This window comes from Peromyscus californicus, unplaced genomic scaffold, assembly GCF_007827085.1.
Source record: "Peromyscus californicus insignis strain IS unplaced genomic scaffold, ASM782708v3 Scaffold_11__1_contigs__length_118956290, whole genome shotgun sequence".
NCBI lineage: Eukaryota > Metazoa > Chordata > Mammalia > Rodentia > Cricetidae > Peromyscus > Peromyscus californicus.
This window is the reverse complement of record NW_026294402.1, coordinates 72,645,120-72,653,230: the sequence shown is the minus strand read 5'-3', so window position 1 is coordinate 72,653,230 and position 8,111 is coordinate 72,645,120. Positions and strand designations below refer to the sequence as shown.

Sequence of the window (8,111 nt, the reverse complement as noted above, 5' to 3'; positions counted from 1 at the left end):
TAGAGACCAAGATGTGGACCCAGAAGGCAGACAGCTAGGCAAAGGAAGAGGCCACCAGCTGCGACACAAGTGCAGTGGACTTTGAACACGGAACAGACACAGACCTGGAATTGGCAGAATGGGGCAGAGGGGAGGGTGATTCTGTTTGCCTGGCTTAGCTTCAGCTGCCAGAGGCTGAGCAGGTCACTGTCCCTCGTTCCCCCCCAGGACTTAGTGTCCCAGATGACAGATGAAAGTGGTGTTTGTTTTGAACCAAGATCACCCTTTAGGCTGCCCTCAGGTGGCTCTGGCTACGGGTCACTCATCAACCCACATGTCTTGGCTAGGATTCGAGTAGCTGTCCTGGTGAACAGCTGACTTACTGGTGGCTCAGATCTGTGAGAGCAGCCAGAGAAGAGTCTTATGAATTATGAAATCATATAGATGAACGAGATAGACAATGCTAATAAACAGAGCATGTATTATGAAAGGACCATGAACCTTATTCCGTCTGATCCACAGTCATAAACGCTCGTTACACAGTAGGTACCGGGTTATCAGCCTGAACTCTACCTGAAGCCAGTCCCATGAAGGTGAGGGGCATGATTTCATCCTTCAGTTCATCTCAGAAGTGACTGGTTTTGAGCTCCAGGTAAGCTGTTTATTAAACAGCTGTTGAGTGGGTTAATAAACAAGGGAAGGGACGCCTCAGAATCCTTGCTTATGCTGTTCTCTTTACGTATGACACACTGCATTTGGCAATAATATAAATTTCACCCTTATTTGAAGGCTTCACGTCCTCTTCACCTCTCTAGTTCTTGCCCACAGTTAACAGTTCCCTTTTTAATGTCTAGAGTGCGTTTTAATTTTTAACCATGGCACATACTGTTTACCGTTTTGCCTCAATGTCTATGTTTTACACTTTGCACGGTATAGTAAATCCACCTGTATACAGGATAGATATTGAGACACACGTATGTTATTCCCAAACAAGTGCACACATTTCCTAAATGCAAGAACAACTTTTCTTTTTGCCCCCTAATCCTACTGTGTATTACTTCTCTCCTTGTGGCAGAACACTTCACAGAAGCAACTTAGGGGAAGTGTGATTTACTTGGGCTCATGGTTTAAGGAGATGTAGCCCACCAGGAAGGGAAGCTGTGGCAGCAGAGGCTGCGCTCAGCTGTGGTGGCGGGAGCCTGGAGCTGCTTGCTCATGTGTAAGAGAATCACATAAGAGAATCGCAACCCAGAGAGAGACGAATGCTGGCGCTCATTGGCCTTTCTCTACTTCCTTTTTATCCGACCCAGGGCTGATATCCATGGGGCCGTTCTCCGTGGAGTTTTTCTGATAATACCCTCATAGATATGCCCAGAGGTGGATATCCTAGGAGAGTCTAATCTAGTCAGGTTGGCGGTGAAAGCCGAGCACCACCATCGTGGTGATGATAATGGCATAAAGCGCTGCCCTTTGGCATACTAATCAATCTGACTTCTTCGGACAAAAAGTGGAGGATTTCTTGCCAAGCCAGAGTGGACCGAGAATGGTAATTGTAATGATTTTCCTGCCTAATCCTTAGCTTAATGGAAGCGGACACACACCTAACCTAAAAGGACTAAGACATGCCTATTGTGCTGAAAGCCAAGAAGTAACTTAAAACATCATTTTGTTCTTTTGAAATACCATTTAACTCTGGCCTGAAACTCACTACACATCCTAGATCCCCCTGCCTCTGCCCCTCTGGTGCTGGAATTGCAGGCATGCTTCACTATGCCTGGCTTAAAACATCCCTGCCTGGCAGTTTTACAGAACTGCTGGAGTGTGTGAGCACTACCCCCTCATGAATTCTAAGGGTGAGTTCACTATCAGTAGGTGTTCCAGCCTGATACTGAATCATGACTAGAGTAAGTCCATATCTTTCTCGGAACATACGCTGTATAGTTCTTCACAGCCCTATGTTTAAAAATCAAATCTTTCTGCTTTGTATTATGTAGTCCGAGATATTTTTAAAGCTGCTAGCAGGTTATAAATGTTGAAACATCCAGGAGGTGGTGGTGTGTAGCTGGAGTTTAGGGGGGTTGGTTACAAGTTGTTGTCAAGGGTTAGGAAAAAGGCTAAGCAAAGGAGATTAGATTTAAGGTTCTTTTTAAAAAAAAAGAGAAAGAAAGAAAGAAGAAGAAAAAGACAATTACTAGTTTTAAATATTTTACATTGGATTGGATTGTTTTATATTGTATACAAATTATATATATTGAAATTGATATTGTTAGAAAATGCTATATGTATATTTCTAATTGTACTTATACCGTTCATTTAACAATGCAATTTTCTGATCCTTGAATGTTATTATTACCAACTATTAGGATATAAAGAAATGAAAGTTAGTAGTTAGACATTACAATAGAAGTTGTAGTCATATTAGATATGTTTTAAAAATTGAGCAGATATATTTTAGACAGGTCATCTTCAAACCCTTCAGAGATCTACAGAATATGGCATTTAAAATGTTTTAATAACTTAGAAAAATTTTCTTTTTTGTTATGATTATGAGACATGTCGGCTCCTGGCAGTACCAATCTACTTCAGAGAAAATATGGGCATTGAAGAAACTGCATATGGAGTTAACTTTCATTGTGGCAAAAGTTAGCCACTGGACAACAAAGTATCCTCGAATCAACTGCTGACAAAATGGACAGACAGGACATGAAACAAAGGACTACTGATTCTTGTCAAAACAAGTGTGGTTATGGCTTTATCAAAAGGCATCTTCTGAGGCCAGGACAATATGGCACCATCCCTGAAGTGGCCTTCGCAATTCAGAAAAGGTACAGTGCCCTTTTCTTCGAAGGCAGCTGAACAGGCAGTGGGCCGATGGCTTCTGATGTGCAATGGGACAGCAGCTGAAACAGTTATTCTTGAAGAGTAACTAAACTCATGCCCCTCAATAGTAGACTGGCATTTGATAGAGGGATGTGGAGAAGAACGGGATGCTGAGATGAAGCCATATATACACAGCCAAGAAGAATGGACAGTTGAATTAAAAAACCATCAACAATTTCCAGAATTTAAAATCCTGAATCATGACATGACACTAGTGGAATTCAGGTGTTTCTGGTACATGGACTGCTCTCACCCAATGTGAGGTTGAACTGTTGACCTTGTGTACATCCTACTTCACAAATGAGTCTGTCAGATATGCTAAGCCTATAGGCTGAAGATGATGCCCCAGCATTGCGGAGAAACCTCAGGTGACTGTCTAGGCAGCTGGCTGTTTCTGTCAACTCACAAATTTTTGGAAGTTGCTTGTATGCACTTCCTGTTTTTATTTTTGTTAGCTAATATTATTTCCTTCTTGGGTCTCTGAGGGAGTTGAAGATTAGTTAGCTATAGTTGAAGGTTAGTTAGTTATAGTTGAAGATTAATTAGGATAGAAAGTGAATTAGATACATTTTGGACTTAACAAAATAGGACAGATAATGAAATTATTTTCTCTGAATTTGTCAAATACAAATGGACTAGACATTGTTTAGACATTTATTACTTGTATATATTGTATATAGTTATTGTACTTTTGTATATAGTTTTTCTTTTGTTAGTTATAACCTTTTTCTTTTTTCTCCTTTTTATTAAAATAGAAAAGGGGAAATGTGGTGGTATTTTACTTGTACTGAAATGTGATTTTAATTGTATGTTAATAAATAAAGTTGTCTGGGGGTCAGAGCTATTAGAACCATAGCAAGTGCGTGGCGGCAGTGGCACACGCCTTTAAGGACCTGGAGGGCGGTACATTCAGGCAGTGACGAGGCAGTCACATGTTTGGGTTTACAACCAATGGGAAGGCAGAACAGCTAGACTATATAAAGACATACACACAGGAAGTAGGTCCCTTTCAGAGAGCTCTCTTGGCTGAAGAGGATCCCTGAATCAGGAAGGGTGAGGCTCTTAGCTCTGACCTCTTGGCTTTCTTCTCTGAATCGACTCTGTGTTTCTTATTTAATAAGACCATTGGTTACATCTACAGTGGTACATGCCTTTAATCCCAGCACTTGGGAGGCAGAGGCAGGTGGATCTCTGAGTTCAAGGACAGCCTGGTCTACAAAGAGAGTTCCAGGATAGCCAGGGAAGTTACACAGAGAAACACTGTCTCAAAAACAAAACAACAACAACAAAACCCTAAAAAAACAAAAAACAAAAATAAATGTTGAAAGAGTCAAATTTCCACATTATACATTCACCGCTGACCTATCTCAGCTTCCTGAGGTAAGTAGAATTAAGCTTTATTACCTCTCTCTCTCTACACTACCATAAGGGTGAATTGCATATCTGAATCAGAGAGGATGCCAAGACTCACTGAATCATGCAGGCCAATTGCCCACAAAAGCTTTCTAGTGGGAGATGAGCTTGCTTTACACAGCAGGGCTGCATTAGGGATGGCTTAACCACATGCATGGTCACCAGGTGTCTGGGATGGTCTGTACTTTCCTGTGCTGGGGGGAGGTCTTTTGCTCCACGCCTTGGCGTTCCTTTAACAGCCCTTTAGTAGAACAGAAGGGGCTGGTGGGTTTTGACCCAGGCTCTCCCGAGCTAGCCTGTGTTTTTAACTATCTCTCTCCTCTATACTACCTACATATTTCTCATTTCTCCCTCCTCAAGAGTACCCTGGGGGGAAAAGGGTACTCAGCCAATTCCCCCTTGGCCAATCTAATAAATCCCCTTTACAATATTTATTGTATCTATCCCGTTTCCAGAAGATGTGACTATCACAGATATCAGTGCAAAAAAAAAAAAAAAATAGGAAGAGAATTTAGGTTGATGAAAACAAACTGATTCAGATTGTTAGTGCAGAAAGAAAAACTATTAGAGGTCACTTCATTCAAAATCTCCATGGATGAGACAGTTTTTCTTATGGCTGAACAAGTTTCCTTTCAACTTCACACTTGCTTTTAAATTTTAAATGCAGATTCATAATAAGACAGACTCTCTGAAGAGCCACACCACTCCACACACGCCTCTAGAATGTGATCAGCCTAGAAGTGAAGTAAAGAACGACAGAGACTTGGAATAAAAAGTGGATTGTCTCTTAGCCCCACCTCTTTATCTCTGCTTGGATTATCTGGTAAAACCTTATCTATTCCATAGCCCACTGGTGCTCTTCTACCTGTCTCAACCACAGTATTGTTCTCTCTGATTCAGATAGGCAAGGCAGGCAATTCACCCTTATGATAGTGCAGAGAGAGATAATAAAGCTAGATCCCATTATTTCAGGAAGCTGAGCTAGGTCAGACCCTAGCAAGAAAGACCCTGCCAGGCGCTCTAGAGTTGTGAAGCAGCGGGGATGTAAAGGGGATCTGTGGGAAGACTGATGAACACCAATCCTCCAGGCCTTGGATCAGGTTGGGACTGTAGAGGCATTGAGCCTTGTTCACCGAGTGGCTGGCTATGGTTCTCAGCATTTCTAAAGTGCTGGCAGCCATTATAACTTCCTTGTATCCGGGTTGCTGACACAAGGCGTTACCCATTCTAGGGAGGTTTTTTCCTGGAAATGTCCTCATAAACCCATCCAGAGGTGTGTCTCTTAGTTCATCCCTGATCTAATCAAGTCAATAATCAAGACAAACCATCACAAAATATACATACATAATTTTTTACATCTGGGAGTTATCATTCATTCCTTTGAACTTCTCACAGTACTTTATTGTAACTCTTTTATAGAACTTGGCACTTTTTTTTTGTTGGATCTTAGTTAGGGTGTTGTGCCCGTGTCATGAGACCCCCAAGCAAGACCACAACAGAGCCAATATCTGATGCAAGTACGAAGGGGTTTATTAAAACAAGCAAGCCCGGGCTTGGTCTGCGCCCAACACACTGGCTAGCCAGGTGAAGGAGGACGGCTCTGAGCTCTCAGAGTGAAGTGTTTTTAAAGGGAAAAACTGCAAGCCAGGGGGTACAAGCCTTTGCATTTCAGGGTCATACTTCAGTTAACAGGAACATTTAGCCAAGAGAAGAACTACAGAAGACAAAATACATTTGGAGACTCTCCCAGTGCTGTTGGAGACTTTGATGGATTAAGCCTTTGTTTTAGCTTCATAGCTTTATAACTATTTCTTGGCCAGCAGCCTACCCACCCTTGCGGGGTGGGGGTGGGGGGTACCGTCTTGACTAGAGTCTTAGCTGGGTGTTTATGTCTCTGGAACTTGGTTCAGCTCTTATTTTAGTATTGCTAGAAATAAAGTTTTCTTTAAAATAGAGTTTGTCTTCCTCTCTCAATGGGTGTAACATCTTCAACAAACTACTAATACTTCTTAAATGTAGAGAAAATGCCTCAGTAACATTTGTGTCGAACAGAGCATGGTACCTTGAAAATACTGCTTTAAGTGCTCACTAAATGCTTATTGAACACACTAAAATATGATAGAATGTACATCGTTCATTCAAGAATATTTCATGGTGACATCTGAGAACAACAAGAAGACAAATTGAAAGTCATTGAAACGAGTAGAGACATTTGAGTGGGCTAAAGCAAGACATCTTTATTTTCCTGCCTCCAGACTCGGGGTCTATAGTTCACTATCTATACAATCTTTACAATGGAAATCAGATAAAACTCTCAAAGTTCCAATGGCTTCTGGGCATTGAACTCTGGAATCCAGGGTCCCTGCATTGTCTTACAAAGCCTTGTATTATAAGAACGATGCCTGCTTATTTCTATATCCTCATCAGTTATTGCCTCCCTCACTGTACTTCATTTATTCTGCACACACCCCCTCAGGTATATTTTGGTCATTTACTTGTTAGCTTTCCTTTCATGCTAAGCCATGCATATTCAACCTTTACACATTGTGATCTGATGTTGTCGTCTACAAGCATGTTGAGCTGAACTCACAGCTTCCCAGAAATGTCTGTGGGCCAGAAGTAAACCATTCCTCTGCCTGTGATACCTTTTTGAGGTTCTTTTAGCTGCCACCTTTTGTCATATCAAATACAAAAGCTGTGGGTGATTGATGACTTGCTTAACCTCCCTAAGAGAGAGCAGAATGCCCAATGGCTGGAGAAGGGTGGACAGCAGGGAGAATAGAGAAATGGGGTTTTAGAAGCAGTTAAAAATAGGACCAGGTGGAGCTCGCTCTTCAGCAATGGTGAAGATTTCAGTTTGTGTTCTAGGTGAGGAGGAAGGCTATTGCAGGAATTTGAACTGAAGAATAACACAGTCTGGCTTATATTATACTGACTTTATTATTATTATTATTATTATTATTATTATTATTATTATTATTATCATTATTACTTTGAATGTTGACTAGGAACACACTACTGAGATTTAGCTTGGAGACCCACAGGGTCAAGTGAATGGCTCAGATGAGAGCTGATGATATCTTAGACCACAGGGACAGCTTTATAATATTACTTGTGTCAGACTGTCCAGTCATTTCTCTACCTTTCCCATAGTAATGGAATTACATTCAGGTACTCCACTTTACAGAGTCCCTTAGTAACGGCAATGTGGAATCAGTAGAAGATAGGCATTCCCTTCATGCCGAAACCTTCAAACAGCGGTAGGCCTGCTTTCCCCAGGCTTTTTCTCTTCCCCACAAGTCAGTTTTGACAATGCAAATGAGGGCAGTACACTATGAGATGATTAGGCTCCTGGGGTCCTCAATGACCAGGTGGGCCAGAGTTCTTGCCAACCTGATTTGCTGATTCCAGATTTTTTTTTCTTTACTTTTATTCAGGGGAGAGCGCGAATGCAGTCCCCCACTACCACAAATTATGCAGTCGAGTTTCCCGCATTTGGGGAAATCGCAGGGGTCAACACATCCGGAGTGCAATGGATAAGCCTCGCCCTGGGAAAACCACCTTCGTGATCATGGTATCTCCCCTGCCAGGTAAGTATGATTCCAGATTTTAACATGAGAAATGAGCCACAGAGCCATTTCTGATGCTCCTTACTAGCATCTTTGCTTATACATTTATCGTGGTATTTAAACTATTTAAGCCTCATTTTCATATGTAAACTTAAAATAACGCCAACACATTCCTTTTAAGGCTATGGTGTTGTCCGTGAGCTACTACAGTGGGCTGCTACGTATTCATATGTGATTACTTAATGAATGTATCCTAACTATGTCAAAGAT

General features: G+C 41.5%; 1 non-coding gene across 1 annotated transcript; it reads right to left on the bottom strand.

The window, feature by feature from the left end:
* Positions 1 to 7,706: 7,706 nt before the first annotated feature.
* On the bottom strand, positions 7,707 to 7,870 carry LOC128105885 (U1 spliceosomal RNA). The gene has a single exon (XR_008216528.1). It is a non-coding gene; the product is annotated as a U1 spliceosomal RNA (small nuclear RNA).
* Positions 7,871 to 8,111: the final 241 nt, after the last annotated feature.